Source organism: Salvelinus alpinus, chromosome 14 (genome assembly GCF_045679555.1).
Source record: "Salvelinus alpinus chromosome 14, SLU_Salpinus.1, whole genome shotgun sequence".
NCBI lineage: Eukaryota > Metazoa > Chordata > Actinopteri > Salmoniformes > Salmonidae > Salvelinus > Salvelinus alpinus.
Window position 1 is genome coordinate 39,619,505 of NC_092099.1, and position 16,428 is coordinate 39,635,932.

Below are 16,428 nucleotides of genomic sequence, written 5' to 3' on the forward strand. Positions count from 1 at the left end.
AATCGACTAGAATTACTAGATAGAGCAACGTGTATGACCAATTTACTCATCATAAAACATTTCATAAAAATAGACAAAGCATAGCAATGGAAAGACCCAGTTCTTGTGATTTCAGACCATATTTCAGATTTTCTAAGCGTTTTTCAGCGAAAACACAATAAATCGATAAGTTAGCATACCACATGTGCAAACGTTACCAGAGCATCGATTCCAGCCAAAGAGCGCTATAACGTAATCACCGCCAAAATATATTAATTTTTTCACTAACCTTCTCAGAATTCTTCAGATGACACTCCTGTAACATCATTTTACAACATACATATACAGTTTGTTCGAAAAGGTGCATATTTAGCCATACAAAACCGTGGTTACACAATAAAAATACTAGGAAATCAAGCCTCAATATGTCTGACGTCATCTATCAGAGTGATCTAGTTTAATTGAAAGCTAATCATATACTTGACTAAAAAATACAGGGTTGACAGGAATCGAAAGACAAATTAGTTCTTAATGCAACCGCTGACTTACATTTTTAAAATTATCCTTACTTTTCAATACAGGGTTCGCCAAGTGACGCGATAACAAACAAAATGGCGAAATATGCGTTTAAAATATTTCGACAGAACAACAATTTATCATATTAAATATTGCTTACTTTGAGCTGTTCTTCCATCATATTCTTGGGCAATGTATCCTTTCTATGTTATAAACGTCTTTTGGTCGATAGATGTCCTCTGTCCTTCGAAATGTCCACCACCAACGACCGACACCCCGAAACGTTTCCAAAGCTAAAAAGGGCACGACAAAGAAATTCCTCAAAATCGCACTAAACGGATATAAATTGCTATAAAACGGTTCAAATTAACTACATTATGATGTTTTTAACAACTATAACGACTGAAAACATGACCGGAGAAATCTAACTAGTTAAACAACGATTTGGAATGAGGCAGGTCCGATGCCCATCTTGCTGGTGGCGCGCGGAGAGAGAGAACGGTAGTCCCACGTTTTGTGGTTTTATATTGCCTGGGATTGTGCAATAGACTCCATTCAAAACGTGATGACGTACAGACACCCAGAGGAAGATGTAGGCAGTGTCGGTTTCTTCATAGCATTCACTGTCGCCTTAAAAACAGACTCCAGATCAGGGGTAAAAAATTCTGAAATCTGATCCCTGTCATGAAAAGTGCTGTAGATATTGTTCTGTACCACTCAGAGACAAAATTCCAACTTCTATAGAAACTAGAAGGTGTTTTCTATCCAATAATAACAATAATATGCATATTGTACGATCAAGAATTTAGCACGAGGCAGTTTAATTTGGAGACCCAAATATGCTAATGCGGAACAGCACCCCCTATAGTTGCAAGAAGTTAACACACTTGAATAATGCCACACGGCATGTAGAAATGTAAAAATCTTAATTACTGTTTGCAAAACAATGTCTGTACAGGCTAGAACAAGAAGATAGCGGTAGCTTCCGGCTTTGTATGCTATCTTTCCTTGCTAACTTACAGCTGAAGCGCGCTTCAATTCACTACCCTAGTACTTAGTTTATGATAATATGCAAACCATAATGCTAAATATGCTGATTTCAAAGCTGATTGCCACTTAACTTTTCATTCTCTTAACCTTTGGGAGAGACGTGAGCCCGATTATTGCCTCGACTAACTTGCCTCATGAATGACATCATTACTGGTTAGAAAGAGCGCTCAGTTTCACAAAATAAACTGCTTCTATGCAAATGTTGTTGATCAGTACCACATGGAAGGGAAACAGATTGTTTCTCATCTGTAGCCCCATGAAATCTGCAAAAACAAGCTCAATAACCCAATCCATTCACACACTCCAATTGAATGTGTTCATCTGTATTGTGAATAGGCCTAGGCTAGATCTTGATTTACCAATAGAGATTTACCTTTATGTAGTTAGCCACATATGCATTAATGAATCAAACTGTCTGAAATGTTGATGTAATTCATTTTTATTTGATTGATAATGAACTCAAAAGATGCCCAATGATTTAACAGTGCAGTAACTGAGTTTCTGTCTAGATCAACTGCTATTCTGTGACTTTCGCTTAGCTAATATGCCTTTTGGCTGTGGTTTTAGTATTGCGTATCGTGATGGTATCGAATATCGTGATACTAAACCTTGTTTCAGGTATCGTGACCACACTACTATCTACCTATCCCTCCTCCCCACTCTAAGCTACGCAATGACAAATATTGTGTGTCTTTTAATGAGCCCTGCTCGTCTATATTATAAAGACAGGTGCTGCCCCTTCACCACCCATCATGGTCTTGTAGAATATCCGACAGTGGCCTTCCAGTGGCCTTCCAGTGTCTTTTTTTGTGTTTCACCAGTGGTAGCCAGCCAGCCAGTTAAGCACAGATTGCGCTGGGCTGGTACAGTTGGGACTGAGGAGTGGGGGGTTTGTGCAGCAGGCAGGGAAGCTTAGTCTCCTGAGGGGATCATGTTATGGCTGTGGGTAATGAGACCCTTCTCTCCTTATATTTTGGCTTTGACCGAAACACATTTAGATGCATCTGTAAATGGTGGGCAAATTAACATTCATGGATATAGTCTACTGAGAAGAGATAGGAATGGTAGCACTGTACATTCAGAATCATATACCTTTTAAGAGAAGGGATGACCTTAATGTATGTCAAGTAGAGGCACTATGGGCTCAGGTACATCTGCCTCACCAGGCACCCATATTGGTAGGATGTGTGTATAGACCTCCTAGCTCTAAGGTGTCCTATCTGGATAACTTATGAACTGGGTTTGACCAGGCCACAGATAGCAACAGAGATGTATTTATCTTGGGTGATTTTAATATAAATTGGAAGGATCATAATAATTTGAATAGAACAAAATTGATGAGATATGCCAAGAACTATGGTTTGAAACAAATGGTTAATGATACTACTAGATCATCAATTAAGTTGGGTCATCGTTCAGACACATGCATTGATCTGATTTTCTGTAATATATACATATACTGATTACAGCCAATCAGCATGCTTATCGCAAAAAAACATTCCACTACCACTGCATTGGTTGACATGACTGACCAGTGGCTCAATGCTATGGATAATGGCAAGTTTGTGGGTGTACTATTTTTAGATTTCAGTGCAGCATTTGATTTAGTGGATCATGAAATAATTTTGACAAAATTAATGCATTATGGTTTTAAGGAGGTAGCATTGAATTGGGTACAGTCATATCTAACTGACAGGAAACAGTCCACCTATATCAATGGTTAATTTTCTTCCCCTCGTGTTAAACTGTGGAATACCGCAGGGCAGCTGCCTTGGGCCACTTCTCTATTTAATATATACCAACGACCTTCCCTATGCCTTAGCTGAAACTCAAGCTACTATATTTGCAGATGATACTACAATTTATGCAGCAAGACAATCGGTTCAACAGGTACAGCAAGCTTTACAAGGAGATTTGGAGAATATTAGGGAGTGGGTTTGCCAAAACAAACTTGTTTTAAACACCAAGAAAACCAAAGTTATGTTGGTCTGTTCCACTAGGAAAAGGCCAAAACAGCATGGGATACAATTAAGTATGGGAAGAGTACAAATTGAAGTGGTGGAAACCAAACTATTGGGAGTGCAGCTAGACAACTCCTTATCATGGTCGTCTCAAATAACTAATCTATGTAAAAAAAAAAAATTGACTATACATTTTTTTTTTTTTTTAAATAAGTGGATTAAGAATAACAGTACTTTACCACATTGTGCTAGGCTATATGGACATGAACAATAGGAGAAATATTCAATTTCAGGCTGATTTTCTGATTATTATTATTAATACACAAATTAACATTAATAAACATTCACATAGGAATCGCGTTCTATTACACATCCTATCATATTCAAAAATTCAAAAAGTATGATCAGTTCATGAATCTACTTAGTTGTATAGCTTAACAAATTCAAGAATGATTGACAATAAATAATTGTCCGATAAACAGAAATTCAACTTTGTCCGGACTTAATGATCGAAACTTGCCATACTATACTTCCAGTGGCAAGGATTTGCTGAAGGTCACAGCCTGGAGCAGATGGTATGTCCTGGCATCGCCATGTTCTGGGAACACGACAAGTCATGTTCAGGCACAAAAAACAAGAATCTGAAAAGGAGTGAAACAAGGAGGTACAATCTGAGGTCGCCCAATAAGAAACTCTAATTTAAATGTTCTGGTTTAAAATGTTTTGCTATGGTATGACTTAATGAACACTGCCATAGTGTCGTGTCCAACTTCATTTCACCTCAGACCCAGGTCCAGCCTCCCGCCAGGAGCCACAACCCAAGGCTGAGACGGTTAGGATTTATCCCCGGATTTAAACAGGGATTCATGTTTTGATCTGAAAATGACATGGTCACTGCATACTGCATGCTGCTTCAGCTCATAATATGATTGCAGCCCGCTGTGCCAGTATGACTAAATACAGATATGGTGGAATAACATTAAACTAGCTGAGCCTTGCATGTTTCAAGAGGAAAAAGTGTCTTACTGCAACTCTAACATTTGCCTATCCCTAGAGCAGGACTTGCATACAGAATGGCTTCAACCACATCCAAATAGCAACTGTTGCTAGTGACTGTAGCTATTGAAAGGAAGCTTGTGAAATGCTTGCTTACGAGCCCTTATCAATGCAGAGAGAAAAAAAGACAATAGGAAAATAATAGGTAATAAATACACTGAGTAATGATGATAACATGGATAAATACACGTGGTACGAGTCCATTTGCAGGGGTACGAGGTCATTTCGGAAAGTATTCAGACCCCTTTTTCTACATTTTGTTACGTTAGTCTTATTCTAAAATGGATTAAATGTTTTTCCTCATCAATCTACACACACTACTCCATAATGACAAAGCAAAAAGTTGTTTTTTTGTGTGTGCAAATGTATTAAAAATAAAATGACCCTTATGTAAATAAGTATTCAGACCCTTTGCTGTGAGACTCGAAATTGAGTTTAGGTGCATCCTGTTTCCATTGAACATCCTTGAGGTTTCTACAACTTGATTGGAGTCCACCTGGGGTGAATTCAATTGATTGGAGTCCACCTGGGGTGAATTCAATTGATTGGACATGATTTGGAAAGGCACACACCTGTCTATATAAGGTCCCACAGTTGACAATGCATGTCAGAGCAAAAGCCATGCCATGAGGTCGAAGGAATTGTCCGTAGAGCTCTGAGACAGGATTGTGTCGAGGCACAGATCAGGGGTCTGCAGCATTGAAGGTCCCCAAGAACACAGTGGCCTCCATCATTCTTAAATGGAAGAAATTTGGAACCATCAAGACTCTTCCTAGAGCTGGCCGCCAAGCCAAACTGCGCAATCGGGGGTGATGGGCCTTGGTCCGGGAGGTGACCAAGAACCCAACGGTCTCACTGACAGCTCCGGAGTTCCTCTTTGTTTTCATCTGGCATGGTCAATACTGTCACATATATCATCCAAGTAAGATACATTTGAACATGGTGGCCTGTACACACATCCCACCAATATTGGTGGTCGAAATGGTAAATTAACCTATAGCCATAGTATTTCTATTTAATTTTTGGCCAAGTCATTCCTCAGTTTAAAGTGTGTGTGTGCGCGTGACACCACCTCATCTGTTCCTGTCCTTTCTAATAATAGTATAACCACTGATGCTGACCTGTCCATCAGTAATAGAATGTTCCAGGGTTTTTGTGATTGCTAGACCATGCACATTATTTTTATGCACAAAGACCTAGACGTTTAAGTCATGGATCTTAATTAGGGAGGCTACACACATTTATATGGGTGATATGCAGTCCTTTCAACTTCAAATCAACAGAATGATAAAATATTACATAAAATATTCCATTACAGTAGTGTTCAATCGTGGTTCCATATTGAAGCTTTGCCTGTTTGATGGTTCGTAGGAGGGCGTAGTGGGATTTCACAGAAGCGTTTTTTTATCATAAGAGTATTTTTTCCCTCTAGTTGCACTTGTGACATGCTTGTAGAAATTGGGTAAAACAAATTATAGTTTTCCTGCATTAAAGTCACCGGACACTAGCAGTGGGTGAGCATTTTCTTGTTTGCTTATGGCCCTGCACAGCTCGTTGAGTCCGGTCTTGGTGCCAGCATCGGTTTGTGGTGGTAAATGGACAACTAGGAAAAATAAAATACACTATCTAACAAACGTTAACATGAGGTATTCTAACACAGGCGAGCAGAACATTGAGACTTCCTTAATATTGGCGATCACGCACCAGCTGTTAACGAAGAGACACACACCCACTCTGAGTTTCCCCAGCTTAGCCGCTCTGTCCTGCAATGTACAGAAAAAAAGCTAGATTTATGATTACCATGTCCTTTTTCAGCCACAAACAGGATATTACAGTACTTCAAATCACTGATAGGGCGGTCTCAAACGGAGCTCACACTCCAGCGTAGTCTCTTCAGGTATCCCAAACGCCAGCCTCTACTGATGTAAAATATATAAATTTGCAAAAATGTCTAAACCTGTTCGCTTTGTCATTATGGCAGTATTTTGTGTAGATTGAGGATTTTTTTAATTAAAAAAAATAATAATTATTTAATCCATTTTAAAATAGGGCTGTAAAGTAGCGAAGTGTGGGAAAAAGTCAAGGGATCTGAATACTTTCCGAAGGCACTGTATCACTTCTAAACTGCCAAAAAAACATAAATAAACCTTTTTTACTAATACATTAGCACATTTAATATAGTTGTTTCAAGCAATAGAGCATATACTTTGAAGACTGGTCTGTAGGGAAAATCTGCAGTTTATGGCAAATTATCATTTCACCTTTTTGTCACATACAAGGCTTTTGTATGGCTGTTGAAATGTGCAGAACATTTCTTGACTGTGTCATGGGACCTGCGCCTATACTTGGCACACTCCATTGAAGCAGCATCAGCTCTCACAACACACCCCGCATTCTCCTCTCTGATTGCTTCCAGTGTCACAAGTGCTGTCAAGCCACAATATGTCCATCAATTTTGATATAGCAGTGGCTCCCTCATTGAAAGTGCCTTCTGTGTCAATGCAGCTTTTGCCCACAAAGACAGTTTTGGGGCATCGTGACCATATTGGAGTTTAGACATTAATTTGCAGTCTGGGGCGGCAGGTAGCCTGGTGGTTAGAGCGTTGGGCCAGTAACCGAAAGGTTGTTAGATCGAATCCCTGAGCTGACAAGGTAAAAATCTGTCGTTCTGCCCCTGAACAAGGCTGTTAACCCACTGTTCCTAGGCAGTCATTGTAAATAAGAATTTGTTCTTAACTGGCTTGCCTAGTTAAATAAAAATAAATAAATACAGTTGGAAGTCTGAAGTTTACATACACCTTAGCCAAATACATTGAAACTCCGTTTTTCAAAATTCCTGACGTTTAATCCTAGTAAAATTCCCTGTCTTAGGTCAGTTAGGATCACCACTTTATTTCAAAAATGTGAATGTCAGAATAATAGAGAATTATTTATTTCAGCTATTATTTCTTTCATCACATTCCCAGTGAGTCAGAACTTTACATACACTCAATTAGTATTTGGTAGCATTGCCTTTAAATTGTTTAACGGGTCAAACGTTTCAGGTAGCCTTCCACAAGCTTCCCACAAGAAGTTGGGTGAATTTTGGCCCATTCCTCCTGACAGAGCTGGTGTAATTGAGTCAGGTTTGTAGGCCTCCTTGCTCGCACACACTTTTTCAGTTCTGTCCACAAATTTTCTATAGGACTGAGGTCAGGGCTATTGTGATGGCCACTCCAATACCTTGACTTTGTTGTCCTTAAGCCATTTTGCCACAACTTTGGAAATATGCTTGGGGTCATTGTCCATTTGGAAGACCCATTTGCGACCAAGCTTTAACTTCCTGACTGATGTCTTGAGATGTTGCTTCAATATATCCATATAATTTTACTTCCTCATGATGCCATCTATTTTGTGAAGTGCACCAGTCCCTCCTGCAGCAAAGCACCCCCACAACATGATGCTGCCACCCCCGTGCTTCACGGTTGGGATGGTGTTCTTCGGCTTGCAAGACACCCCCTTTTTCCTCCAAACATAACGATGGTCATTATGGCTAAACAGTTCTATTTTTGTTTCATCAGACCAGAGGACATTTTTCCAAAAAGTACGATCTTTGTCCCCATGTGCAGTTGCAAACCGTAGTCTGGCTTTTTTATGGCGGCTTTGGTGCAATGGCTTTTTCCTTGCTGAGCGGCCTTTCAGGTTATGTCGACCTATTTTACTGTGGATATAGATACATTTGTACCTGTTTCCTCCAGCATCTTCACAAGGTCATTTGCTGTTGTTCTGGGATTGATTTGCACTTTTCGCACCCAAGTACGTTCATCTCTAGGAGACAGAACGCGTCTCCTTCCTGAGCAGTATGACGGCTGCGTGGTCCCATGGTGTTTGTACTTGCGTACTATTGTTTGTACAGATGAACGTGGTACCTTCGGACGTTTGGAAATTGCTCATAAGGATGAACCAGACTTGTGGAGGTCTACAATTTTTGGTCTGGGTTGATTTCTTTCTGGGTTGGGTTGATTTCTTTTGATTTTCCCATGATGTCAAGCAAAGAGGCACTGAGTTTGAAGGTAGGCCTTGAAATACATCCACAGGTACACCTCCAATTGACTCAAATGATGTCAATTAGCCTATCAGAAGCTTCTAAAGCAATGACATAATTTTCTGGAATTTTCCAAGCTGTTTAAAGGCACAGTCAACTTAGTGTATGTAAACTTCTGACCCACTGGAATTGTGATACAGTGAAATAATCTGTCTGTAAACAATTGTTGGAAAAATTACTTGTCATGCACAAAGTAGATATCCTTACCGACTTGCCAAAACTATAGTTTGTTAACAAGAAATTTGTGGAGTGGTTGAAAAATGAGTTGTAATCACTCCAACTTCCCGACTTCAACTGTACATTTGCAGTCTGTGTTCGTCTGTGATGCAGTCTGTGTTCGTCTGTAATGCATTCTTTTGAGGAGGTTATCATTTGACATCCTTTGATCTACAGGTACCATTTTCTGTGCAACCTCTCTATTCAAAAATATATGGCCGCCATGGTTTTTGTGACTGAGTGGATCTTCATCATTTTCTTGGGCTCGCTGGTACCAGCACCAATGCACACGCCTATCCTATAGTTGGAAGTGAATCCTCTTGTGCCATCAAAGGATACATGAATGTCTATGATGGCATCCTCATCCTCCTTCAGCGACTCTGCTATGTCTGGGTCTATATCTTTGTCTGGTCTTCTAATTAGTTTTGCAGAACTCTCAATTGAATGTAGTCCTATCTGAATCTCCCACTAATGTAGCGGGAAAAATGTCTGTCTGTCGACATTAGTCATAACTGCAGGACTAAATATCAGCATGATACCCTATGTATATGTTAGCATATCAGCATGAATTTACTTTATGTAAAGCTAATTTCTCATTTATCACAGTAGGCTACAGCCCTATGACACTGTAGGCCTATGTGACAGTCTCATGGTATAGTTATGTTTTTCTAACACTGTTTATTTACCTCGAATACATTTGCTGGAGCAAGGAAACAAATATTATTTATACACAGCAAGTCACACCCGATCGGCCGATCAGGCTCTTTTTTTTTCTTCTTTCTTTCACTTCTTTTCTCGCATTGGCTAACTGAGATGGCCTATTTTTGTTTACATACTGTCTGTATATTCTTTGAGATTTGCTCATTTTGTCTCTCTGTACGGGGATTTTTCACAGGAGATATACAAAAAAAAAAGGAAGTGTTGCGCGGCACGAGGCATTTTAACCAATCAGGTTGCCAGAAAGGGCCTTTTTAATGCCAGTAACCAATCAGATAAAAAAAGCTATTGAATGATAGGATTCAACATGGAGAGTTTAAAAAAAATAGTGGTTGGAGTTCTACATGTAACATACAAACTAAATGTATGCTAGGTGTAGTTGACGGAGTTGGGATAAAATTTTACAAATCAAGTATTAATATACATTATTTGTACATTTTATGAAAGTTATAGTTGCAAAATATCCCAGAATCTGAATATTGACAAATGGAAGCAAAATCAAACATTTTGCCTGTGGTGTTTGGCCTTAAAATGCACCTCCATCAGAAACGGTGCCTACGATCCTGAAAGCCCTCTCAGGGAGACTCAAAACAACATGCGCTCCAGAGCAGAGGTTGGCAAAGCCACAGTGTTTATGTGTCTGGAGGTAGGAGACAGGAGACAGGGTAGAAGGTAGGTAGTGTTGGCTAACCAGCATTACACAGAGTAGCACTCTTGTTCCTCTAAGCTCCCTCCTACACACAGTGAGAAACACAAGGCAACAGAGGGTGGGATGTAATATCAGCAAGTTCATTAAACTGGGATGTCACTTAGATGAAAATCCTCCATAGCAGAGAAGAGCTTTTTATGAGAATCACTAGCCCGGATGAAAGTTTGCACTGAGGGCTGTATGTTTCTATCAGGATGGCTGTACTGTAATGAGACCAGGGGTTCAGAGCTTGATGTTTTTAACATGATGACTGAACTGAGGCCAGGGATTTACAGTAGTGATGACGGAGAGATCTAGACATCTGGCCCACACCCTGGATAATAAGAACATCTACAGTATAGCTGGCTGTGAGATCATCACACACACCCTAGCAGAGACACACATTACTGGACATGATTGATCTAACCTTGGCTCTAAAAATTCTCCTGCCAATGTTGAAATTATCCACCCATATCCAGTGCGTCATTTCCCTAGAAAGTTTGAGTAATGGTGTTGTGCCATGGGCAACCATTGTACTTTAGACCCTTAGCTTTGTTTGCTTTATCACCGTTTCAGGTAAGAGTGCAGTGTTGAAAAGCCAATGAGGAAAAAATTACACTTTCATCTTTTCACTATAGGTACATAGCCATTACAGTGAAAGCACTCAAAAATATCATGGTGATGTCATGGTTTCATCTTGTCCATTCAACAATAAGAACTGTCAGAGGGACAGTGTTCCGTAGGGTGACCTGTTTTCCTGTGTAAGTCTGCTATGGAGATGTCACAGGTGTGACCATAAAGATACAGCCGTCTTTGACACGTTCATCTTTGTTTACGGTACAGGCTACAGTACATTTGTTTGCTTTTCCTGACCCAGTAGAATGAATGAATTTAGTCAGTAGAATTTTGCAAGGCGCTATCCATATGGTGTGTAGCAGGTTTCTCTTGGAATGTAGCTTACATATGTTTCTTAAGTACCTGTTTACTAAAGAAATTAGGTGTTTATGGTTATGTTAACATAGCATGTCATGTTATGGTGAATTTGCAGTTGTCCATTACATGCTATCCATCACACCTGGTTGTATTCCTTTTACACAACTTTTCTTTGTTTTAGATTTGACAAACCTCATACTGCTTTGAATCCAATATATTTTTACAGAACACCTGACCATTAAGTCCACGTGCAACATATACGTAGGTAGTTGTTAGAGGGCTACTGAAAATAACATGTTGGAAAGAAAGTCTACATGCAACATGCATGTAATTGCTAGTGGGCACTTGAAATACACCCTGTTGACTCAGGTGGGTAGAGTGCTCCACTCTGTAGCTCGTGATGTGTTGGCGTAATGTAGACTAGGTGACAGTAGCAGCATTTATTGGTGTAAGGTGAAGGTAGAGCGGGATGAGGGGGCAGTAGCGCTCTCGCTGAGTGTGCCTGCCTCTGTTCTCCTCCCACACTCGCACCATACCGTGCCCAGCCCAGGGACTATAAAATGCAAATTCGGTACCTATGTAACTTTGCTAACGGCTTTACAATCAACAGCTGTGTTTGTGGATACCGACAAGGCCTAGGCCACAGACACTTAAAGGAACAGCCCTAGTCTCTCTTCTCTAGCTTATGGCTCCCGAGAGAAATGCGAGGATAGGAAAGAAACTCACATACTCACTGGAACATGATTTCAGGCTAAACTATTACATGGTTTATAGTACTTAAGAAGGGGTTGATTCTGCCTCTGACTGTTTGCATTGGCATAGTGTCCATTGCAAATCTTCTGACGAAGCTGAAGCAATGTGCTAGACGTACTTCTCAAAGTGTTTATGAATATGGTGGTTTAGAAGCAGACATATATTATCATGGTGAAAATTGAAAATACCCTATTCCAGTGAAAGAGTGCCCCGAAACCATCTCTGTGGCCGTCCATGATTTGACTTTAGCTTTGAGTAGGTACTCATTTACAGGTTTATATACTGAACAAAAATATAAATGCAATATGTGAAGTGTTGGTCCCATGTTTCATGAGCTGAAATAAAAGATCCCAGAAATATTACATATTCACAAAAAGCTTATTTCTCTCAAATTTTGTGCACAAATGTGTCCCTGTTAGTGAGCATTTCTCCTTTGCCAAGATAATCCATCCACTTGACAGGTATGGCATATCAAGAAGTTGACTAAACGGCATGATCATTACGCAGGTGCACCTTGTGCTGGGGGACAATAAAATTTGCAATTTTGTCACACAACACAATGCCACAGACGTCTCAAGTTTTGAGGGAGCGTGCAATTGGCATGCTGACTGCAGGAATGTCCAAAAGAGCCATTGCCCGCTAATTGAATGTTCATTTCTCTACAATAAGCCGCCACCAACATCGTTTTAGGTTTTATGATTCAAGCACCACCTTTTAAGGTATCTGTGACCAACGGATGCATAGCTGTATTCCCAGTCATGTGAAATCCATAGATTAGGGCCGAATGAATTCATTTCAATTGATTTATATGAGTTGCAACTCAGTAAAATCTTTGAAATTGTTGCGTTTATATTTTTGTTCAGTGTAGATTTCTGTTGATCATTGATTGATTGATTTAACCAGTGTCTTTGTGAAACCTCCCTATTCATTACCCGAACAATAATGTCCATCTTTATCTGCTTGTACATACAGCTTACATAACCACCAAAACGAAGCACAACAGAATAAAGACAAATGGACAAGATTGATTTCAATTTTGACATTTTTGTTCCTTCCCTGTCACCTTTGACAAACCATGACTGATTCATTATACTCTTGGGTAAAGTATTTATTTTTCGTGCAATATTGGTAGAAATGTTACAAATGGGGAGGTTCAGGACCATCGTATGAGGGTAAAATGGAGGGTTGTATTGCGAAAGGAAAAATGGGTTAATTTGTGGACATCGGAGGGTTGGTCTTAAGATCAGAATGAATGGTGGATTGGCCACTGTGGGTGAAAATCCAGCACTTGAAGAAGAAATTAGAAATGCATGTATAATTATTTAACTACAGGTACTGTAGATGTGAGCGACATGGCTGTAAGTAGTAGAAGTAATTTTGTTTGTTTAGTTTACTCCAAATAGGGTAAGGTAAAATGAAAAAAATACTGCTTCAATTGCAGTACCGTATCAACATCCATGTTCACGTTAATGAGCATGTCATTCATTTCAAGGAGCTACTCCGTTTACTTTGAACTCTGACGTGTTACTGTGTGGAGGCTATGTAATCTTGGGTTTTCTCATTTGCTCACATTCCAAAGAATTGACGTATTTCTCAAACTTTCTAAGTTAATCATGTGGGCTTGGAATTGATATGGCTCGAGCAATGTACATTTTTTGATAATGCCTTTTTAAACCAACAAACTTTGTTTTTGGCTTGTGGCTGGTACATTGGCAAATGCTACTCATATTCATTATTCGATGTGCATCTTACACCCGCATGGTGCCGACTACCGAGGCAATTCCACAGCTCGCAAGTTCGTCATCTTTTCCAAGCACCAGTCCTATTTTTCACCAGCAGCTTTACTTCACATTTCAGCTTTAAATATTTTACTGTGCAGTCGCAATATTTGTTTTGGCACATGATATTTTAAAAAAAGTCCCCAATCCCTCTACTTCCCAATGATGTTCCTCTCAAGCCACCGTACCCCTCCTCATTTCCTGGCTTGGGGATACGTAAACAAACAGTCATTCCCTCCTCAGTATGGTGCAGTGGTGAGGAAGAGACTTTCAGTCAGTTAGAGCCACAATGGCAGTGTCTGTAGTGTGATTTGAGCCTTGATGAAGCTCAGTGGCTGGCCCTCAGTAGGTATCCAGGCTCATGCCCAGGCCACTGCTTCCTCTGAGACATGTAAGTTGATAGTTGTGTGATTTTCTACAGAGTATTATGCTGTACTATGCCCTCTTTGTCCTCTAAAGAGTGACTGTTATGTATGCGTTTAGAGCACAGTGAATGGTGTATGGGACTGTGCCCTTATTATTTACTAGCCTAATGTTTAAAGTGTGTTTGAGAATATGCCAGATGAACCCAGTACAGTGTATTATCAAATCATAATTGGATTTTAAAGACCACAACAGTTGTCTATTCAGGAGGAATGCTGAATGAGTGAATGAGAGAGGCTTTTAATGTGCTTGGCTCTTGACTTTGCCTAATGCCCACCTAGTCTCTTCTGCTCTCCCTGCTTCCTTGAAAGTTGTCTTCATGGTAGAGGGATAGGTCCAGATTGTCTGACGTTCATCTCATTGAACCGGACGCAGTGTTGCTTTGCTTAATTGCAAGTTGTCACTTGCAAATTTATATTGAGGATTCACCCTCTAATAATAAACTTTTAGAATCATCTACTATCTCAATAGCGGTGTCAGCCATTGACTGATGTAGGATGGACAGGACAGAAGTAATGCTGAGTCACCATGCAGGGCCAGAAGAGACATGAAAGCATCGTCAGAGATAAAACAGTCTTGACTTCTCCCTCTTACCAACATCCTGTCGAGAGGAGAGAGTGTGTGTGTGTTTCTGTCCAAAGGAGATTTGGGGGGGGGGGGGGCGGTTCCCCTCAGAACACAAGCCAGTAACGCACACATGCTACCCCAAAGTCTCACTCCCAATTGTCTGTAGGTTGAGGCTGTTAACCAATACCCCAGGGGATCGACCGTCAACTCTTTGAATCGTCTACTAAGGAAATATATTCTATCCCATTGGGGATCTAATTTGGTTTGAATTATCTGGTTTGTTCTATGACCAAATGTAACAAACTCATCAATGTAGATGCTATCTCTCACAAGTAGATCTCAAGGTTGCTCAAATAGCCTAGTACTTTAATTCCTCTTGTTTTGATCTAGTATGGGGGGAAACAGTTTCAGAAGTTGTTTCACTGCCCTTAGTACAGAACAATCAAACTATCATGTTGACTTTCTCAAGGATCAAACCAACAGCTTTATATGTGAAATGTTCTCACTAAATTGCAGTGCAGTTAATAAAATCAAAGCCAGGACCCCCTGAAAGTCTGAGGAGAAAAACACATGATATAACTAGACAGTCTCCTTTGAGGATACTCCAAAAGACAACGTGCTTGCATTTATTTTCACTCTGTTGCAGACTTTCCATTGTTACTTTCTACTGTTCAAGTTTAATACTACAGAAAGTTACCCTCATAAATGTCCTATGTGAATTAGGGCTGTCAGCGACAAAAAAAAGTTTTAGTCGACTGAAAGTCATCAGTTATTTAATTTCTAAACTTTTTTTATTTTTATATATAGACACGCCCTTTGTGTTTTAATAAAATCAACTATATGCTTGTCTGATGCTGTTTGATGACATAAGACACAAATGACTCAAAAGGGAGCCAGAGATGAAGATGACCAGAAGAGGAAAAACCTTAACCTGGCCCAACCAGCCTCATCCCGCACCTGCTGGCTTTCGCAGATTCTGCCATTACTCTCCTGAAGTTGTTGGTAATAGGCTACATTAACAAGTCCAATACAGCAAATGAACGATAAACATCTTGTTAATCGACCCATCGTGTCCGATTTCAAAAAGGCTTTACAGCGAAAGCACAACATATGATTATGTTAGTTCAGAGCCAAGTAAAAAAAACAGCCATTTTCCAGCCAAAGATAGGAGTCACAAAAAGCAGAAATATAGATAAAATGAATCACTGACCTTTGATGATCTTCATCAGATGACACTCATAGGACATCATGTTACACAATACATGTATGTTTTGTTCGATAATGTGCATATTTATATCCAAAAATCGCAGTTTACGTGCAGTAATGTTTTGATTCCAAAACATCCGGTGATCTTGCAGATAGCCACAGAAATCCCAGAAATCCTCATAATAAACATCGATAAAAGATACAACTGTTATTCACAGAATTAAAGATATAATGCAACCGCTGTGTCAGATTTAAAAAAAACTTTACGGAAAAAGCATAATCTGAGTACGGCGCTCAGAGCCCAATCCAGCCAAAGAAATTTCCGCCATGTTGGAGTCAACAGAAGTTAGAAATAACATGATAAATATTCACTTACCTTTGATGATTTTCATCAGAATGCACTCCCAGGAATCCCAGTTCGACAATAAATGACTGATTTGTTCCATAAAGTTAATAATTTATGTCCAAATAGCCACTAGTTGTTAGCGTTTTCAGCCCAGT

The 16,428-nt window shown here is 39.7% G+C and overlaps 1 protein-coding gene across 4 annotated transcripts in view; it reads left to right on the forward strand.

Moving 5' to 3' along the window:
• Nucleotides 1-16,428, forward strand: part of LOC139538910 (unconventional myosin-Ib-like) — a 136,312-nt gene that overhangs the window by 43,676 nt on the left and 76,208 nt on the right. The window contains exon 1 of one of the 4 annotated variants that reach the window (XM_071341479.1): nt 14,102-14,122. The exons of the other annotated variants lie outside the window; for them this stretch is intronic. The gene's annotated coding sequence lies outside the window, so the exon portion shown is untranslated. Of the gene's footprint in view, nt 1-14,101; nt 14,123-16,428 lie in introns of those variants that run through there. 4 annotated transcript variants of the gene reach the window in all.